Consider the following 23,248-nt stretch of genomic DNA (forward strand, 5'->3'; position numbering starts at 1 on the left):
GGGTGTGAGCATAGATAACCCGAATATTTGTTCTCAAACCTCCGCAATTTCAGATCATTACCTTATTTCATTTAATTTACATCTCAGTCATAATATACGTACATCCCCTAGCTACTCTGTAAAACGTTCAATTACGCCTTTTACAGCCCAACAATTTACAGATAAGCTTCTAGACTTATCAACTCTAATATATTCTCCTATAGACCCAGTAGAACTAGACAAACTAACCGAAGGTTTAGAAAATACCTTTCGCTCTACTTTAGATGTTGTAGCTCCCCTTAAACACAAAATAGAGAGACAGAAAAAGCTCGCACCGTGGTACAATGATCAAACTCGTACCTTAAAGCAGTTAGTACCAAATTTAGAGCGTAAATATCGATCAACTAAACTGGAAGTGTTTCACTCTGCGTGGAAAGACAGTCTTGTTAAATATAGAAAAGAACTTAATAAAGCCCGCTCAGCGTATCTGACCTCACAGATCGAGATAAATAAAAATAATCCTAGAGTTCTCTTTAGTGTTATTTCCAAATTAACTAAAAACCAGGCAGGTACTGAACCTCAGATTCCAGCCATTTACACCAGCAACGATTTTATGGACTTCTTCAATAGTAAAATTGAAAACATTCAGGATATTGTTATTGTCATTGTTATGCAGATGACACGCAGCTCTTCATATCAGCCAAACCTGACGACAGAGTGAGATTAAAGAAAATCGAGGATTGTGTAGAAGATGTAAAATCATGGATGTCGCACAACTTCCTCCTATTAAATAGTGATAAAACAGAAGTTCTCCTATTAGGCCCCAAAGCTGCTAGAAATAAATTATCAGACTTAATGCTAAATCTGTCCGACTTCTCCGTCACACCTGGTTCAGCAGCTAAAAACCTTGGAGTTATCATAGATTCAGATCTAGCATTCGATAAACACATATCTAATGTTACTAGAACAGCTTTTCTACACCTACGTAACATCGCCAAGCTAAGAAATGCCCTATCACTGCATGACGCAGAAAAACTAGTCCATGCCTTCATTACCTCAAGGCTAGATTATTGTAATGCGCTACTGTCTGGATGTTCCGGCAGTAACTTAAATAAACTTCAGCTAGTTCAAAATGCTGCAGCCAGGGTCCTTACTAAAACTAGAAAATTTGACCATATTAGTCCAGTACTATCAGCACTGCACTGGCTTCCAGGCAAATTCCGCATAGACTATAAAATTCTCCTGTTAACTTTTAAAGCCCTACACGGGCTCGCTCCTGAGTATTTGCGAGACTCATCTCCTGTTATGAACCACCGCGATTACTCAGATCTCAGGGTGCTGGTTTATTAGTAGTTCCTAAAATTCAGAGGAGCTCTGCAGGAGGAAGAGCTTTCTCTTATAAAGCGCCTCAACTCTGGAATAATCTCCCCGAATATGTTCAGGACTCAGACACAGTCTCAATCTTTAAGTCTAGACTGAAAACTTACTTGTTTAGTTTAGCTTTTGGTAATTAATGTTTTTCCCTTTAGATAAGGCTGCAGATTCAGGGGTTCATGGACAGAGGAAATTGTGGTAAACTGAGATGCTGGTGCTGTTGTTCTCCCACTGCACACGGTCACTCAGGTTTGTGGAGGGTGGAGTGGGTGGATGCCGGTGTTTCAGGGAGCCTCCATGTCTATGTTACCTTCTGGATCTCTGCCTTTAGTTAGGCTGTTTTATTCAGTTCTGCCGGAGTCATTTGCCACACTCTGATAATGTTTTAATATTCTCAGTTTTGCATAAATCCAGTCAAAACTAATTCCATCTCTCTGCCTTCCTCCGAGTTACTGACTGCCCACCTGTCTGACCCGATACCGAGGGATGTTGGACCCTCAGGTTCTCGCGTCTCCTGTCCGGCCAGACTGATGGAAGTTTCTGAAGTCAGCTCTTCTCCACCACCACCACAGATCAGCTGCTCATCGACCATCTTACTCTCCACTACTGATTACATCCAAGCCATTAGTGGCTCTATTATACTCCTGAATATATAAAACCTATGTGGATGTATAAAAGACTTTTTAAATTTTAATTTAAAAGCTGTTTGACCAGTGGTAGGATGGTCCCCCCTTATATGTGAGTCTTGGTCCTCCCAAGGTTTCTTCCTCCTCCTGCAGCTCTGAGGGAGTTTTTCACTGGGGGTTCTGTATTCTGTATTTTCTATGTTTAATCTTTTGCCTGATTCTTTGTCCTGTAATCATGTTTCTGTAAAGCTGCTTTGTGCCAACACCTGTTGTAAAAAGCGCTATACAAATAAATTTAATTTGATGATTTGATTTGAACAATGTTCAGGATCTTGTCATGCCTCTCAATATCCATAGCCACGTCTTCCTCCGAAAACACATCCTCAAAAGAACAATCAACCTATAATTTATGCCAATGAAAAATTTTAAATGATACATATTATTTAGTTATTGTTTTACATGTTTTTCATATTTTTATAAGTTTATTGTTCTTTGGTTAATCACATGAACAACACAGTGGAACAGGGCAGCACTTGATTTGAAGTGTATTTGAGATTTGAATTTATGTAAAATATTGACTTTGTTATTCTAAACAAAAATGTTTTTTCATTGAAAGTATTTATTTGGGCTGAATAAATGCAGTTAGGTTGTTTGATACCACACAAAGTATTTTTAGGTTGAACTGACAAACTAAACACAGTGAATAAAAAAGACTCATCACACCAGAAAATAACAGCAAAGCAAAAAGATATATTTTTATAACAGCAAAAATCCATTTACATTACCTAGCAAAGAAAAAAGGCTTAATTTAACTGATCTGCATTATCTCGCCACATGTTCACATTCACATAACACCTAATTTCCTCTCTTGCTTATATGAATAAGCAGTTGCTTATTGTGTGCTGGGCCTGTAATGGACCGTCTACTGTGAACAAAAATTGTGCGAAGAGTTTTTAAAAGAGAACTGAAAGTGCTTGGTATCAGCAGCAGCTCGTGAAGAGGCGGTGGCGGACTTCACACGTGTCGGAGGAGGCGTGTGCTAGTATTCACCCTCCTTGTGTCAGAGGCATCACTTGTGATGGGGATATATAGTGGGGTGGGACAATTGGCCAGCCAAATTTGGAGAAAATGGGAAAAATCCGAAAAATAAATTTATAAAAAACTTTGTTTTTCTGTAGCTCAGTTTGCAAATACTTGCATATACTATTACAAAGATTTTACACCGAACTCCAATACCAAACATGAAAAACTGCATATCAATTTACTATCTGACTGCAATCTAAGCCCAAGAAATGATAATGGATATAGAGACAAACTGTTGAATAAATTTGAACAAATAGGCAAATCACAATTGACTGCCATCTTAGCTGATCTTTCACCCAGGTGTGTTGACCATCTGTAAAAGGTGTTATTTTTTTGCAGTGGACAATCCATTATGTGTCCTGTACAATATGACAAGATATTAGGGGTGTTGTGTGTTAAATGATGCAAACCAGGTACAGTAAGCGTCTGTAACAAGTAAATTAACTAGTTTTATTCAACCTAAATATTTTTTTATGAACAGTTCTTAAAAATCAAGGTGATATATTGATCAGAGTAAAACAATTTCAATTGTGTGTAATCACACAAAGTAATTTTTAGGTAGAACTGAAATAACACTTTTTACAGTGTAAAGTGCTGGATTTTTTTGTTTCTAATACTTCATTTGTTCAAGAAGATACACTATTCTATTTTTGAATGCTTCTCTGATGCAATTAAGTTTTTTTCATTCACTGCAATAAATCAGTTCCACCTTAAAAGCATTTTCTGTGGTGACAAATACTTTACCATTTTTATTCAACTCATCTTAGAAAGCAATATTTTAACTGATGTGTATTTATATCAGTTAAAACCTCAAGAACACTTCAAATCAACTGCTACCCTGTTCTACTTTTTACACTGTTCTCTACATGATCAGCCAAAGAATAATAAACTAATTTCAATCCAAAACAAAACTACAGAGTAAATAATTATTTACTACTTCATACTGTATTTACTTTAATGCCAACAGTCATTGTTTATTAGTGTGTGTTTTGACCGATAAAGTATTCCTACTGGAATAACACTAGCATTAATGTTTTGATTGAATTATTTTTTTTTATATAAAACATGCAGCATTTTTATAATATTAGAGCATTTACGTTATAAAATGAACTGTTTGTGCTGAGCTACATGTTGAAAAAGTGAACTTTGCACTGAAAAAAGCTTTTTAGTAACTGTAAAACTCTGCAATACTGCTTCAAAATGTTAAATATATTTATAAAATAAGGAGTCATATCCTGTATTCAGTGATCAACCATAAATTAAACCCACTTCTTTGTAGTTAAATTAATTCAGCACTTTGTAGTTCTATAATTACAGACTAGTAGTCCATCTGTTCTCTGTGTAGTTTGTTAGCCTCCCCTTTACCCTGTTCTTCAATGTTCAGGACCACCACAGAGCAGGTGTTATTTGGCCGGTCAATCATTCTCAGCACTGAAGTCACACAGATACAGCAGTGCTGCTGGAGTTTTTAAAGACTGTGTCCACTCACTGTCCACTCTATTAGACACACCTACCTAGTTGGTCCCCCTTGTAGATGTAAATTCAGAGACGGTAGCTCATCTGTTGCTGCACAGTTTGTGTTGGTCATCCTCTAGTCCTTCATCAGTGGTCACAGGACGCAGGACACAGGACACTGGCAGAATATTTTGGTTGGGTTTATAAACTTCAGCAGCACTGCTGTGTCTGATCCACTCATAATAGCACAACACACACTAGCACAACACCACCACCATGTCAGTGTCACTGCAGTGCTGAAAATGACCCACCACTAATATCTACTCTGTGGGGGTCTTGACCATTGAAGAAAAGTGTGAAAGGGGGCTAACAAAGTATGCAGAGAATCAGATCAACTACAGTCTGTAATTGTAGAACTACAAAGTGCTCCTGTATGGCAAAAAGAGCTATATAATGGCAAATGAGTGTAGAAACAAGGAGGTGGTTGTAGTGTTATGGCTGATCTGTGTATACATAAACTCTCGAAAGACAAAATTTTACATAACCTGATATGTTTCTGGCACTTCAGCCGGATAACGTGCTTCCCTCCCAAACATCAAAAAGAAGGGAGAGAATTGTGTGCTTAATTGCTTCTTTGTGCGCAGACCAAACATTACTGCATCCAGGTACAGGTCCCAGTTGTTTGGTTTCTCATCGACTAGTTTGCCAAGAGCCCTAAATATGACACACACACATATACATTTAGTTTTTTTTAGGTAGTCATGATACATTGTTTTTTAAGTGAATCACTACATAAGAGAGCAACACTGTTCCACAACTGAAAGGTGAATGTCATGCTAGCTTTAACACTCTTTCTTTTACCTTTGTATAGTGCCATTGAGTCTCTCTACCAACCCATTTGTTTGGGGGTGATAGGGGGCACAGAGACTTCTAATGCCAAGTATTTTGCATACTTCTGTGTTAATCTAGAGAGAAAGTAGAACAGAATAAAACATTTAATAACCTTGAATAATGGTACTTATGAAAAACAACCATCTTGTAAAGAGAACTTAAATTTAAAATGTAATTATGACATTTTAAAGTAGTTATTACAGTTATACAATGTGTTACAGTTACATATCACAAAAGCAAGTACAAAAATCAAATCAATCATGTATAAAAATACTCACAGCATTGACAAATTCCCGTCCTTGGCCAGTGAGAATCCGTTTTGGCATTTCAAATTGGTAAACAAACTTTAAAATGGACTGTGTCACCTCTGCCGCAGATTTAGATTTCAGTGCATATGCCTGGGCCCACCTGGTACCATAGTCGATGACTACACATATGTACTGGTTCTTTTGTTCTGTCTCCACAAGCTTGCCAATAAGATCCATTCCAACCAATTCAAATGGAACCTTGGTCTGTCAAAATAGACAAGAAAAGATATATTCATCATAGGAAAAAAAGGAACCAATAAAAATGTCAGCCCCTATCAATACATGTACAATTACAACTAATAATTTCTGAAATGTGTATTTAAAATAAAAAACTTCTCTCCAGAGTTTTGACACTGATGAAACAAACATTCAGTACAGTATGTTGTTCGTAAGTATTAATATCATTAAGACATATATTTGTATATTATGTGTATAATTTACCATTTTCCAAACCATCAATGCAAAGTGACACCATGGTTTTTAGAAGTGATTTAAACATATGCTTTTTTAACTTGTAACAATGTCAACATACCTCATGTTGAAAGCTAGGAATTTCTAGGCATGTAAGGAGTTTCTTTCATCCAAGTCATATTTCAAGAATTCACCAAGCTATATTCAGGCAAAAAGTAGTGAAGTATGAGTGCTATCACTGTAGTGACGATTTACTTGGCCATAAGTAAAATTATTAATGAAGGAAATTAATAAAGTAAGAGCAAATAAGTAATTGATTGATTGGAAAAGTACTTCAGTAATTATTTTGAGTTCCCTTTTGTATCTGCAATCACAATCGGAAACTAATTTTGAGTTGACTTGCCTATATCATTGGAAATCAATTAAGAATAGAGTCCTGAGACTGATCATAGTGTCTCTGCTAGTGCACATCTTTCTGTGAACTGTGAAAGGAACATGGTTGACATTAAACCTCATGCCTTTCATGATTAAATGATTACATAAAATTTCATAGTTTATGTGTTCCCAACAAAGTAGTTTAGAATCCACAAAATGCTTTGCACAGTTTATTACTATTTAATAAAGTCAATTTGTTGATGTGACAACTCAATTAAAGCAGAGGTCTTTGTCATATTATTTTTGTTAGTGTTTGCTAAATTATGAGTGGATTCATGAACCGTTTGATGCGCAACATTAGTCAAAAATTACCCATGCGTTTTAATTTTCCATATATTTTTCAATACATATATTTTTAAATCACTCAGTGTCCAAGGTATTCCTTAATTAACTTGTTTTTGGTCATTATACATCCTTATTTTATTTTATTTTTTCATTCTTACTTTATTAAAAAGCTTTTATATTTATAGATCAAGTTTATAGGGGCAAATTACTCGAGTAATTCGAGTTACTCGATTACAAAAAATGATCGAGTAATTTTCTATGTCTCCAGGAACCGTTTATATAATTTTAAAGCTCAGAGCAGGTTATTAATTCATGTCTTGTTTTGCCCAGCGCTCTAAAATGCCGCTGGCTGCTGGAGACGTGTGAGGCGGCGGAGCGCATGGCAAAACGCACGGCAGAAGGCGCGGCGGAACGCACGGCGCCTCTGTCTTTAATTTAAAACGTTCAAATAAATGACGTCGGATCAAGTGTAGTTCCAACAGCAAATCAGTGGAACAAAAAGCCTAACACTATAACCACCATCTTAACTGAGATGTTATATTGTTATTTGACCAAGATGGAAAAATACGCTGCGAAAGAGACGAAGCACAGGAATTTATATCGGTTTAAATAAGACTCATAATGGGGGGCTTGGACAGGTCGGGCCGATAAACTCTAGTATATAATAACGTCTCTTCTTGAGAAACAAAAATCTAGGTAAATAAAACTAAATTAACATTTTTTTCAGTATTTAAATTATTTTTAGATTAAATGAAAAATCACAGGACTAAAATTATTTAAGGATATTCGCAGTATCAGCTGCGCTGAAATAATAATTACTGGATAGTCAGGATTATTAGAGGGCTTTACGTCTCTTTATATATAAATAAACTTTATTGTAAACAAATAAATACAACAAATGTGATCTAGTTTTCTAAAATAATGGAGTTAGAGTAAAACATCCTTTTTTCCTTCATCACAAACAGACATTAAAACTACCCACTGTTCTTCTGGGCTGTAGAACTCACCCGTTTGAAGCGGTTTGTTATTTAGCTACAGAGTGTTTTTGTGATAATGATATTCTTGGTGACAATAACTGAAAAATATTTTATTAATTGAAAGAATAATCTTCTTAATCAAAATATATGGTAAAGTTGTATATAGTCTAAGTTTCATTAAGTAGAAACAAAAAAATCTGTAAAACCTTGTAGGTTATGTAAATAACAGTACATTACCAAGATGCTGACTTTTATACACAGATTGTGTGTATAATAATAATAATAATAATAATAATAATAATAATAATAATAAATTAATAATAATAATAACAACAACAATAATAACAGTAATAATAATAACAATAACAACATCAATAACAACATCAATAATAACAGTAATAATAATAATAATAATAATAATAATAATAATAATAATTATTATTATTATTATTATTATTATCATTATTATATACACAATCTGTAAATCTTGGTAAATTACTGTTATTTACACAATCTACAAAGTTTTACAGATTTTTTTGGTTTCTACTTAAAGAAAATTAGACTATACATAAATTTACCATTTATTAATAATAATAATAATAATAATAATAATAATAATAATAATAATATCAGGTCCAGGTAGCTGCACCATTTAAATCCCAACACGCCAAAATCAGAGCCATCTGGCTCTTAAAGGGAAAGGAAAGTGGCAAGCTGATTGGTTTATGTCACGTTACACCCAAAACACACCCATGTTTAATTAAGAGAATTAGTGCACGCCTTTTGCGCGTTTGGAACGGCGCAACGCCTGTTTTTGCGCCCCCTTGCTAGGAACGTTACAGGACAAAGCGTATCTGACTGCGCTATAGATCGCTAAAATAGGGCCCTTAGTGTAATTAAGGGCCCTATTTTAGCGATCTGTAGCGCACTAGTTAATTGCGCTCTGCGCTGCTGGACTAAGGGGCCTGTCCTGTGTCTTTGGTATCGTGAGGGCGCAAAAAATCAGTGTGCCAGGAGTCATTCCGTAGAAGCAGGTGGCACTGACTTCTGCGTGTTCCTATCTTCAGGGCGGAGAGGAGCTGACTGCGCCTTCACAATCAGCAGCTAATTTAAGGGCAGAGTAATGTTTAGAATGATTTTTATTCTTAATTCTGTTTATTATTTATGTAAAAGCTGGGTTTGCAACATTGACTATTGTTACGTAGGTGAGGGGATGGACAAAAGTGCAGAATTACTTTATTTATTAAACAAACTAAAACAAACTGACAAACAAACAAAATAAACACGGGTAAACGCAAGACAAAAATACAAGACTGAAATAACTAAAATAACAACGATGAGAATAAAGTATAAATCAAGATTAAGAAACCAGTAACTCTAGAAACAAAAACCAACCTGACAGACACACAGCAAGGAATCACACAAACCTGATCACAGACAGCAAACAGACTAACAAAAGACTAGACAAAGAAGGCTTGAAACAAAGGGGCTTATATACACATGGAGGGAACAGGAAACTGGAAACACCTGAGGATAAATCAAGAGGGGGCGGGGTTACAAATCACTAATGACAGGGTGGGGCTAGGGCGGAGACAGGACCAAAACACAACAGTAGCACATGGCTGGGAAACATGACATGAAAACAGAGGGGCAGGAGCACAATAGACCAGGAGAGGGAGACACAACGAGACAGACACGGGCTAAACTGTAACAACTATTAATCAATCAATCAAAGGGATTAAAATATTTAATAAAGAATTAGAAATAAAAAGGAACAAAATATTACAAAAATAAATAAATAAATAAAAGAAATACAAATTTTAAACAACATTTATATATGAATAAAATATAAATGTAAAAAATAAAAAATAGGACAATTTAAAAAGACCATAAAAAATTGACATATAAAAAGTAAAGAATTTATATCTAATGAAGAAAAGAAATAATAGTGAAAGTAAAGTAAAATGATAAGAACGATAAGAAATTATAAAATTAATATGAATAAACTAAGAATAGTAACATAGTAAGAACAAATAAATGAATAATAAATAAAATGAATAAAAAAATTAAATAATATAAAATATAAACTCATTATATGTATATATATTATTTATATACTTATTATATTTATATTATATTTATAAATAAAAAAATAATTTAAAACAATAACAGACTTTCTGATGATGTGCAGAATAACTGACATTAGTTTCAGTTAAAATAATGGAAACAGCTCACCAAAACCTCAACCTATCCTTTATATTTGAAAATATTTGATCAACAGGTCCTGACTCACTTTAAATTAATTTAACTGAACTGAGTTTTAGAACTGAGTTTTTGTCGCCTCGCTCTTTTTTTTTTAAGGAAACAGGCAATCCTTGCAGCGCGCGCATTCTGGACTGGACGTGGTTGCAACGCGCCACCACGGCTAAATCTGAACACTGTAACTAACTGTCTAACTGTAACACTAGAGCATTAATAATAGCAGGTTAGAAATGTAGATAACTGATGGTAACAGCAGCCTTGTAAAACAGCTGCGGAAAATACTCCTTTCCCTCTCTCTGCGCTTTTGAAACTAAAGCCCAAGCACTCAGAACTACATTTCCCTCAAAATAATTTTTTCTGGTAATATTGCGACTTTATTCTCGTAATATTGCGACTTTATTCTTGTAATATCAGGACTTTAATCTCGAAGTGAACTGTTGTAATTTTTTTAAGAGTGGCAAACGCCATTGTATGAAAGCAATGTATTTTAACAAAATACTGAGTTGTGAGATGGGAAGCTGTGCTGAGCTCTGAAATGGTAAATGTGGGTAGTGTCTGACCTGTGTGTGTAAACTTGATGTATAAATACAAAAGCTTCTTCCTTAAGTAAGAAAGGAAAAAATAAAATAAGGATGTACAATGACCAAAAACAAGTTAATTAAGGAATACCTTGAATACTGCGTTATTTAAATAATGAGCTGAAAAATATATCGAAAATATACACGCAGACGGGTAATTTTTGCTCATCAAAGGGTTGATGAATCCACTCATAATTTAGCAAACACTAACAAAAATAATTTAACAAAGTATTATATATTTTGTGTTGATGTTGAATAATGTTTTACTTTGCATTCTGTTTATTTTTAATGTAAAAGTTGTGTGTGTGTGCATTGATGCTTATCCTTTTGTGTGTAACAAGCAGGGTGTGTATGCGCTGGGCACGCGGGCACAGGTTGCGCACCTGTTGTTGAGATCGGAATAGACTGTTGACTATTGACTGTTGCCAGGGTTTTAATCAGTCAATGGCGCATGTGTGTTTTCCGCCGCTAAAATAGCAACACGCCAGATATTCACCTGAACACACCTCACTTCCAGACCTCCACGCCCATCAGCGTAAATATATTCCTAAAGTCCAATGCTATTTAAGCGGTGCAGCGAAAAGCGCGAAAATAGACCGTTGACGGAGTGTAGGATAGCAAGAGTCGGGCCACGCGCCTTGCGCAGGGTGTATGGTAGGGCCCTAAGGGCTCTGTTTTAACGATCTATAGCGCACTAGGTAATTGCGCTTTGCGCAGTTGGATTTAGGGGCGTGTCCAGTGTCTTTGCTATCGTGAGGGCGCGAAAAATACGCCTTGCGCAGCTCCAAAGGCGCAAAGGGTGTGTTTTAATTCTCTGAATTATTCATGGGTGTGTTTTGGGCGTAAAACGAAATAAACCAATCAGTGTGTCAGTATCCATCACCTTTAAGAGACAGAAGCGCGCTGACTTCTGTTCATTCCTATTTTAAGAGCGCATAGAAAACTGACTGTAAGTCAGGCTGCGAAAGAAACACCAGCAGCTTAAATAAAATAAAATAATTTTATTTTTTAATCTGTTTATTGTTTATGTAAAAACTGGTTTTGCAACACTGAATATTAAACAAGCATTCGATTATTTACACTGGATAAGACCCTCATTTACAATGCCGCTGAGCATTAACAGTTTAAAAGGGATTAAAAATATATATAAAAATAGAAATAAAAACTGACATTTATTGTAGACGAATAAAATATATACGTAAAGAAGGAAAAATAGGACCTTTTAAAAAGATCATACAAATAGACATAAAAGGTAAAGAATTTATATCTTATGAAGATATATATTTAATAATTTGATTAATAAAATAATAAAAATAATAAAAATTAATAAATATAAAATATAAACTCATTAAAAAAAATTCATTAAAAATAACCCAGGCTTTCTGCAGAATAATCAAAGTTTCAGTTAGTTTCAGTTTCAAATCCTGAAAACAGCTCACCATAACCTCAAACTATCCTTTATATTTAACAATGTTTCCTTACAGTTCCTTTACTTATACTTACAGGCCCTTACTTATTTTTATTTAACTGAACTGAGTTTTATATTATGTGTAGCCTTGGCTGAATTCAGCTCCGCTGCGAAAGAGAGCGAGAGAGAGGCGCAGCGCATTTTGCCCGATTTATCTTGATTAATTATCAGTACATTTATTAGCTTTAGTAAGTTTAATAGCACTAATTTTACTACACTTCTCCGACCTTATTTATTAAAACGTTTATTTTAGAAGACAGAGGTTATTCTGCGCGCAATGCCGCGCGCAATGCCACGCACTGCGCCAAGCTCGCTTTGCGTGCCTGACATTTTGAGCACTGGACGAGATTTTAATTCATAAATGAATATATTTAATATTTTAATAAATTTGCCCTGGCGAAAAGAAACAAATTCTAAAATATAGCTTTATATTTCTGTGCATGTTTTAAGTTTTATTTGACGGGCAGCACCAGACGCTGACAATGTGCTTTATTTTTCAGATATAAAAGTGAGTTTCAGTTAAATAATAGCAAAGTGAAATAAAATAAATGTATGTTTAATCAAAGTTCTTTTCTCTTTTATTTTTTTATTTAAAAAACTCCAGCATTTAAGTGAGAATAAGCATCTGTTGAAATTATTAAACAGCAGAATGCCTGTGTCTGCTATATTAAGCTATAAGTCTGTGTACCGAACATAAATATAAATCCTTATAACTGACAGAAATAAATATAACTAATAATAATTTATAGTTACTGTGCAGATTTTTATGTATATTTTATTTTTATAGTTGATTGCTGAAGGTTGTGGGTGAGGTGTATTTTTCTGTGGTAAGGAAGTGATGGTATGGGGTATTTTGGAGCGCAGGGCGCAGGGTAATCGTAATTCCGTTTTGGCTGCGTGAGTGACTGTTGAATTTAGACGTCGTTTCACCGGATCAATCGCGCAATGGGTTTTTCCGCCACCAAGATAGAAACACGCCAGAAAATTACCTGAACACATCTCATTTCCAGACCACCACGCCCATCTGCGTTAATTTATTCCGAAAGTCCACTGCTATTTTAAGGACGCGTGCGCAAGGCCTAAAAATAGACTGTTGAGGGGGTGTAAGATGGCAACGCGCCACGCTACACGCCTTGCGCGGGGTGTACGATAGGGCCCTAAGTCTCCATCAGCTTTATCCCAGAATATCTCACCACAGTAACTGCTTGCATTAACATTGCATGATGTACAGATTACATTATCGTTCAATTACCAGTAGAAAGCTCAACAAAGAGAATAAATCATCATAAAGCTATAAAACTCCTAGGAGCCCACTGGCCAAAAATTGTCAACTCTTCCTTACATCCAACACACCTGATCCAGCTCAAAAATGGCCCTGATGATAAAGTGATGAGCTGGATCAGATGTGTTGGAGGCAGGGAATATTATGTCTTCAGGATAGTGATTTACTAGGACTTGAGTTGAGAGTTTAGAATGACTAATATAGGTCATTGTCCTGAAATTGTAATTTACACTGTAAATGCAAATCCTTTTACAAGACAATAGTACAAGTAGTACAAGTGTGATTTGGTACAAAAATGCCAGTGTATACCTTGATTGGCTTGTATTCCACGCCAACTTTGATATCTCATTTATTCTTCTGGCACACTGTGCACTGTGACACCTATAAGGCACAAGAGAAACAGATAAATACTATTAATATTTTTTTATTTTAAACTTCTTTAGTTAATCCATAAATTGAATAATAGAGGTAGAAAAAACATACCCATTTTTGAATATCTGCAGACATATTGCATCTCTAGTTTTGATCTGCCCACAGTGAGCGCCAATGTCACTGCTATGGAATTTCGACAAACAGAGCATCTGCCTCTGCCGCACTATACACAACTTTGACCTTTAGCTCTTTGTCAGTGCCCTTATGTCTTATGTAGAACAGGTCTTCATCTACAGAAAAGATGGCGATGATAACGAGGTTGAGTATTTTAGACAATTAAACGGTAAAAGCACAAACGTGGCAACATATTATTCATCAACATTCAAAATGACCGTTTTCTCATATATTTAACAATTATATCAATGCTAATGAAATTCATACTTACCATTAACGCAGAAATTGGATGCTTTCCGTCGCAGTGTGTACCGTTGATGCTTGTCAAAGTGTTCAGGGCATTTACCTTTGGTAAGAAATTCCCTGATTTGTTTTACCATTTCAGGATCCATACTGAACTCAAACTAACCGAAATATCGAAAGTTTCAGTTCCGAAATAAAGTGCCAACGTTTACAGCCGCTTTAGCTAACTTCACTTTAAACAAAAACCGCCAATGTTCGTGATGATAGTCACGTTACTAAAGTTACACAGGATGATTGAGGAAACGCCCCGCCCTTAACACAAACGTTAATTGGCTCTAGGAGTACAATATATTTCATACATGACTTTAAAATGTTAATGCTTAAACCAACACAAGTTCGGGGAAACAAATTAAAGGCCAGTTAATTTTCATTTTATAACACAAACATGATATTTGTCAATGCACTCTGGTAATTCATTCTTTTTTAAAAGGATGGTAAGTTACTTGAAAATATTTGCTTGGTCTTTTAATATTTTTTGAAGATACATTAAAGGCACAGATCTTGTTGGCAGCTGTCAGAATCCGTGACCCCTATTCTAAAGCATTATGTTACAACCCAAGTTGGCTCGTTTTTAAAAATGGTTGCAACAAAGGGAACAGAAGGGAAGTGAGGAGACCAGACCAGAATTAGATGTTTCACAATCAGTGATTTATTTTAAAACTGCCAAACATCAACTTTAAACAATACCAAGGCCTAAGAGTCTTAAGGCCTAAGAGGAGCCAACGGTGACGGTGCCAAAGGAAAGAAAGAAACAAAACATAAACTTAATCTAAACTATTTATCCTAAACAAAAGAACAAAATAAAAACTACTACTTAAACTAACAACATAAGTACAAAAGAAGCACCCGCCTGCTAACCTAATGTATCTATACACAAAGACAGCTACATGATGGAAATGTATAAGGCGCCTTAACCTTACCTGTTGGACTCCTCAAATTGGTATAAGTTTGTATGGCACAAACAGGACTGAAAGATATTCCCTAAGGAATGACTACAAGAGCAAACACTCAGAATAAAGCACATGGCAGTGATTGTGGTAGTGAAGGTAGCAGGGGAACTAGAAGCACACACAGTAGGCCCCACTTCCTGTGTGAGCTCTAGCCGCCATCTTGGTGGTGACTGCAGGTTTTTATAGCCCATGGCTCCTCCCATGAAGGTCAGGTGGACTGCAACCTGCAGAGAAACATGAAAAAACACACACACAGAGAGGGAGAGCACACAGAACATATCCAGCACCCTAGGGCTAGACTTGCACGTAACACCCCCCCACAAAAGATAGAACTTCCCAAAATAAGTTCTAAAAGAAAATCATGCACCATCAAGTGCAGTCTGCACGAGATAGAGCGTCAGCAACAATGTTCTCAGAGCCCTTCTTATGGATGATGTCCACATTAAATTCCTGCATACATAAAGCCCAACGCATCAACCGCTGATTGGAATTACACATGCGTGACAGGAACACTAAGGGGTTATGGTCAGTGTATACCTTTACAGGTGACATACATGAACCAACGTACACCTCAAAATGTTGGAGTGCCCATAACAAAGCTAGTGCTTCTTTCTCAATAGTTGAATACTTCAACTGGTAGGAATTAAACTTACGTGAGAAGTAGCACAGAGGGTGAACAACTCCCACATCATCTGGCTGTAACAGTACAGCTCCTGCACCTACAGCACTAGCATCGACCTCCAAGCTGAATGGCTTCTTAAAATCTGGAGCAGCTAGAACAGGAGAAGAACACAACAAAGCCTTCACATGCTCAAATGCAGCTTGACATTCAGCAGACCATTTAAAAGATTGCTTGGGACTCAATAGGGTAGTAAGGGGCTCAACAACAAGAAAAATTCTTACAGAAACACCTATAGTATCCAGCCATTCCCAAAAATCGACGAAGAGCACGGCGTGATAAAGGTACAGGGAATTCTGCAATGGCTTGAACCTTGGCGTGAACTGGACGAACTTGCCCCTGGCCTACTTGTTTCCCCAAGTATGTAACTGTAGCGTGTGCAAACTCACATTTAGCAAGATTCAGAGTTAAAGAGGCAGTAGACAGACGTTGAAAAACTGTATCCAACAGCTCAACATGACTTTCCCAATTGACGGAATGCAAAATCAAATCATCCAAATAAGCTGTACAGTGTGGAGCATCTGAAAAAACAATGCTTACCAGTCTTTGAAATGTTGCTGGTGCATTTTTTAAGCCAAACGGCATTACAGTATACTGCATTAACGCATCTGGAGTAACAAAAGCAGAGATCTCAGAAGCTCTTGTAGTCAAAGGCACTTGCCAGTAACCTTTCAAAAGGTCAAGCTTACTTACATACTTTGCTGATCCAAGACTGTCAATGCAGTCATCAATTCTGGGCAGTGGGAAAGAATCAGAGACAGAAACTGCATTTACACGCCGGTAATCTGTACAAAAACGAGATGTTCCGTCAGGTTTAGGTACAAGCACGCATGGTGAACTCCATGGGCTACAGCTGGGTTTAGCTAAACCATGCTTCAACAAATAGCTTACTTCCTGTTTCATTATGTCTCTTTTAAAGACATTAACTCTATAAGGATGTTGTTTTATAGGATTACTAGTGACTTCAATGTCATGGTGAACAACAGAAGTCTGAGTGGGGACATCTCCAAAAATACTAGGGTAACTTCTAATCAAGTGGTCTATATCAGCTTGCTGTTTCTCTGTCAAATGTGCAGTAAGAGGTGATAAATTACACAACATTTCAGAGTTCGACAAACGAGCACCAACAGAACCAACCTGAGGGGGAACAAGACCATCTGTGTCCTGTACACAACTTTCCTGAGAAGTTACCTTAGATACAGCAACAAGCACTGCAGTCTCACAAAGCAAAGACACTTTAACTTGGTCCTTACTCATGACCTCCGGAACCTCTCTGTCCACATAGGACTTTAACATGTTGATGTGACAGACTCGTGATTTACGATTCCGATCTGGAGTTTTTACCACATAATCAGTCTCACTTAGCTTCTGCTGAATTACATATGGGCCAGAAAATTTAGCAGACAGTGAAGACCCAAGCAATGGCAACAAAACAAGGACTTTATCCCCTGGTTGAAACTGGCGTGGGACAGTTTTCCTATCATAATGCTGTTTCATTTTTCCCTGAACTGAGCACAGAGCAGTTTTTGCAGCTTGACAAGCAGCATGTAAATGCTCTCTAAACTTGCTCACATAGTCTAAGACATTAGTTTCTTCCTTTTTGTCTGAAAGGAAGGACTGTTTCAGCAACTTCAAAGGACCTCTCACTGAGTGACCAAAAACAAGCTGTGCTGGGGAAAAACCCAGAGACTCCTGGACTGCTTCTCGAGTAGCAAAAAGTGCAAAGGGTACCCCATCATCCCACTGTCGACCTGAATCTAGGCAGTACTTGCGTAACATGGACTTTAAAGTCTGATGGAATCGCTCAAGTGCGCCCTGACTCTCAGGATGGTATGAACTGGACACAACATGCTTTATCTGCAGTGTTTTCATGACCTGAGAAAACACCCTGGACATGAAATTAGTGCCCTGATTGGTCTGAATTATTTTAGGCAATCCAAAGATTGAAAAGAACTTTGTCAATGCCTTCAACACAGAGGGTGCACTTATTTTCCGAAGTGGAAATGCTTCTGGAAAGCGAGTTGCAGCACACATAACTGTTAGTAAAAACTGATTACCAGACTTAGTACGAGGTAACGGACCAACACAATCTACTAGAACTCTCTCAAACGGTTCTCCAACTGCTGGGATGGGATGCAGTGGAGCCAAAGGAATCACCTGATTTGGCTTGCCTGTTCTTTGGCAAACATCACAAGACCTACAAAAAACTGTCATATCTTGCTTTAACGCTGGCCAAAAAAAATGCCTTAGCACTCGAGCATAGGTTTTTGCTATGCCCAGTAGGGCTGGACCCGAATATTCGGGTATTCGGATATTCGTTCGTTGAGTAGGTATTCGGTTTTTAATTTTGGTATTCGGATATTCGTTTTTTTTCTCCTTTCCAGAGTTCCACCTCACTCTAACCACTTCTGTTCTCGCGGGTCCCGTCAGAATATCTTGCGCGCGGGACAGAACTGAACTGTTATTGGCTGGAGCGGGAGTTTAATCCAGACGATGCAGGAGCAAATTAATAAATAGTTAAGAAAACTGTAATAATTGTAAAAAAAAAAACCTAAAGAAAACTCTCAACGCACAGGATGGACCGACACACACACGCACACACCGATGGTGTTTGGACTGGGGTAAGGAACGGGACCACACTATTCAGCGCTGCTGTTTTAATAAATATATAAGTAAATTTGAAGCATTAAATGTAATTTATTTAATTTATATTAGGAACGTGGGGCGGGAGCGGCAGAAATGTTTATGTGGCGGGCGGGCGCGGGATTAAAAGAAGCTATTTTTTTGCGACGCGGTAACGAGACAGAAACGCGGGAGCGTGGAAGAGTGGGTTTAAAAATCAGTCTCGCGCAGACCTCTATTATACATAATAAAAAAAAATGCAGGCTCTTCGAAACTGATTTATATAATAAAACGTAAGGGGTAATGTGGCAACAGTAGGGGCTAAATCGGTTACAAAAGCCTGGCCTACAAAAATGATGTCTGAACAAATTTCCTCTTATCTTATATAATTTAAAATGGTTTAAAAATGTAAAATAATTTCTAAGCAAACGAAATATCTAATATTGAGCTTATAGCCCAAGTGCAAAAATACAAAATCAGTAATACGGCTATGCCCTGCACAATGCTTAAACCGAAATAGACCAAGTACAATAACGTCATTAACAATGACTTTCCTCTGCTCTAATATAATTTAACATGGTTTAAAAATATAAAATAATTTCTAAACAAACGAAATATTTAATATTGAGCTTATAGCCCAAGTGCAAAAATACAAAATCAGTAATATGCCCTGCACAATCCTTTAACCGAAATAGACCAAGTACAGTTTACAATGACTGTCCTCTAATATAATTAACAATGTTTAAGAATATAAAATACTTCCTGAACAAACGTTTTTTTTGTTTGTTTTTTTAAGCAAATAGCCTAAGTGTGAAAACACAAACAGCAATTTACTGGGCTGGCTTGCGCAGCGGAGAAACCGTGCAGCAGCAGCCTCGATGTGGGGCAGCAGAAATTCCGGGATGAAAACACAAAGAAATCTGGGCTAAAAACACAGAAAAAATATGGGGTGAAAACACAAAAATCCGGGATAAAAACACCAAAAATCCGGGGTGAATATGTCTCGTCGGTCAGAGCAAATTGAACATTTTTCAGTGGATTAAAGGGGCCGTGATTTGCTTTTATTTTTTTTTTTTACCTCTTTTTTTAAAAACGAATATTCGAATATTCGCTTCGAATCAGTGCCGAATATCCGGAGCTCAAAAAACGCTATTCGGGCCAGCCCTAATGCCCAGATGACCAGACCATGGATGATCATGTGCTAGCTGCAACACCTGACGCCTGTAGTCAGAAGGTACAACTATTTGGCACACATCATCAACACCTTCATTCTCACGTGGAGTCCACTTTCTCATCAACACACCCTGTTCAAAATAAAAGCCAACCTTTTTGTCTACAAGGACATTGGTAGATGACAAAGACAAATACTTAGCCAAACTAGGGTCAGTTTGCTGAGCTTTTATCAAGCACTCTCGACTTACTGAAGCATCACTTCCAGCAGACCTCTGGACATCAGAATACTCACTAACTGGAATCAATTTAACTGAAAAGTCAATCAGTGGGTTATCTCTAGCTAAAAACGTATCAGAAAGGGAAGGTGCATCAGAATACTTTTGAGACTGAGCACGAGTAACAGCACACATGGGAAGATTTTCAATTGCAGAACAATGTTCCACTGACCCATTAGGACTAGGCTTATCTATAACCTCTGGCACAGGAACCACTCTGCCACCGGCGATATCATTACCTAGAATTAGCTGTACACCCTTTACAGGCAATGCTGAACAGACTCCCACTCTAAAATGACCAGAAACCAAATCAGACTTCAAATAAACCTCATGCAATGGAACTTTCATGTAGGACATGTCCAATGCCTTGGCATAGTGCATGTGACCCACAAAAAGAAAGCTCTGGCTGAGAAGGCAAAACATCAGCAAGCATCAAGGTTAATGCTGCCCCAGTGTCACGCAAAATCTGTACTGGACTCTGCTTATCTCCCAAAGAGACAAATCCTTTACTAACAAAAGGCCTGTAATCATCACTTACCAAATCACCTACACTGTAATCCAACACAGGGTCAACAGTTTTTACAAAAGCCACCCCTTTCCTGACTTCACCTGAAACAGCTTCACGTTCTTGTTTACGTTTCAATGCTGGACAATCAACAGCTATATGCCCTGGCTTATGGCAATAGTAACACTCAGCTTGGTCACGTGACAAGCGAGTAGGAAAGTTGGACTGACGAGGCTGAGGCTGTTCTGCAGCAGCCTTCACCTCTCCTGACTTAGACTTCACTGGCTTAAAAACACTTCGGTGTGTAAGCACATACTCATCAGCTAGAACAGCAGCTTCTGAAACAGACTTTACATGGCGCTCATTTAGATAAACAACAACACTCTCAGGTAAACAAGTCTTAAACTCCTCCAAAAGGATTAACTCCCGTAGTTTATCATAATCGTCCACTTTACTAGCAGCACACCACTTATCAAAAAGCTGAAGCTTTTCCCTAGAAAACTCAACAAATGTCTGTGAAGAACCCTTTCTACAATTACGAAAGCGCTGCCTATAGGCTTCAGGTACAAGCTCATAAGCCCTCAACACTGCAGTCTTAACTGTATCATAATCCAAGCTATCATTTAATGACAAAGAGGATAAAACATCCTGAGCTTTCCCAGTCAACTTACATTGTAGGAGTAGTGTCCACAAATCTTTAGGCCAACTTAAAGCTAAAGCAATGCGCTCAAAAACACAAAAATATGTGTCTACCTCAGTTTCTCTAAAAGGCGGAACTAAAGCAATAAGCTTACTCACATTAAGAGATGAAGAGTGAGATTCAGAAGATGTAGAAGGACATGGAGTTTGGCTAGAGGCCTCTATTGCCTCAGAAGCAGCTAGCTCTACAACTGCTGGAGAAGAAACCTTCTGTACAACTGGGTTTGAAGTGGAGCGCTTCACCCCAAGCTCCAGTTCTCGCAAGCGAACCTCACGCTCAACGTCTAACTCCATACGCCGAATTGCAAGCTCTTTCTCCATCTCTAACTTTTGACGCTTCTCCTCAGACTCAAACTGCAACCGTGCAACCCTCACCTTTACTAAAGCTTTCTCCCGACTATCTGACCCAGTTTCCAAAGGAGAAAAAGGATCAAAACGTGGAAGTGTAGCACGTGTTCCAGGTAACGTTTGGACAATCTCCTGCACAACAGGAGGCTCAACTGGTTGAGAAGCAGGAGTAACTGCAACTGGCTTCTCAGAAATAGGTGAAGAAGCAGAAGTAGCACTCGCTACTGTAGTATCACCTTCTACACTAGATGCTAAAACACCCAAGTCTACCAAACCTTCCATCACAATCCTTTTTAGTTCCCTTTTAACCAAAGATTTAGAGACTGAAATACCAAAGTGCTGCGCTATCTCCAACAAAACATCCTTCCTACAGACATTAAGTAAATCTACTGAAGGGGCTTGAACAAATGCAGCTAGACTACCAGACAAAGCCATCCCAACAAACTACAGCTTCCAAACAAACAAAACCTACTGCTACCACCAAACAGTTAGTACTAGTCCACTCACCACACACTCTGTTCCCAAAATTATCCCGGAGCCCCCAATATGTTACAACCCAAGTTGGCTCGTTTTTAAAAATGGTTGCAACAAAGGGAACAGAAGGGAAGTGAGGAGACCAGACCAGAATTAGATGTTTCACAATCAGTGATTTATTTTAAAACTGCCAAACATCAACTTTAAACAATACCAAGGCCTAAGAGTCTTAAGGCCTAAGAGGAGCCAACGGTGACGGTGCCAAAGGAAAGAAAGAAACAAAACATAAACTTAATCTAAACTATTTATCCTAAACAAAAGAACAAAATAAAAACTACTACTTAAACTAACAACATAAGTACAAAAGAAGCACCCGCCTGCTAACCTAATGTATCTATACACAAAGACAGCTACATGATGGAAATGTATAAGGCGCCTTAACCTTACCTGTTGGACTCCTCAAATTGGTATAAGTTTGTATGGCACAAACAGGACTGAAAGATATTCCCTAAGGAATGACTACAAGAGCAAACACTCAGAATAAAGCACATGGCAGTGATGGTGGTAGTGAAGGTAGCAGGGGAACTAGAAGCACACACAGTAGGCCCCACTTCCTGTGTGAGCTCTAGCCGCCATCTTGGTGGTGACTGCAGGTTTTATAGCCCATGGCTCCTCCCATGAAGGTCAGGTGGACTGCAACCTGCAGAGAAACATGAAAAAACACACACACACACAGAGGGAGAGCACACAGAACATATCCAGCACCCTAGGGCTAGACTTGCACGTAACAAGTCCAGTAATAAATATTTTGTGTAGCTGAAAAGGTAAAGGGATAGTGAGTAATCTGAGAGGGTTTGACTGGTTTTACATTATTTTAAATAGAAATGGCATAGGGTCACATATTCTGATACCAGCTGTCAGAATCTGTGACCCCTGTTCCAAATGTAACCCTGGTGAATAACTAGCTATAATAATTCCTAAAATAATAATGTTTATTTGAATAGTTCGTGTAATTGTTTCTAAAGAATAATCTCTGTTCAGTCACTGTTATATTTACCTGGTTTTTATTTTACTTTATTTTGTCCCATAACTCTCTGCAGTGTAGGTTTGCTGGGAGAAAGGGGGCGGGTCAAAAAAGAGTGCGGGAGAAGCTGGATGGGTGCGAGAGGGAAGGAGAGAGTAAGGAGGAGTGTGAAAGAAATAAAGTTCTAGTTTTATCTAGCTAAGCTGTCTCCATGGACTACGGAGCATTAACGTAGT

General features: G+C 37.5%; 1 protein-coding gene across 1 annotated transcript in view; it reads left to right on the top strand.

Moving 5' to 3' along the window:
• The window catches only part of LOC111193656 (uncharacterized), a 138,561-nt gene that overhangs the window by 106,910 nt on the left and 8,403 nt on the right, over positions 1-23,248 (top strand). The gene's annotated exons all lie outside the window — the stretch shown is intronic.

The sequence above is a fragment of the Astyanax mexicanus genome, unplaced genomic scaffold, assembly GCF_023375975.1.
Source record: "Astyanax mexicanus isolate ESR-SI-001 unplaced genomic scaffold, AstMex3_surface scaffold_37, whole genome shotgun sequence".
NCBI classification, from domain to species: Eukaryota; Metazoa; Chordata; class Actinopteri; order Characiformes; family Acestrorhamphidae; genus Astyanax; species Astyanax mexicanus.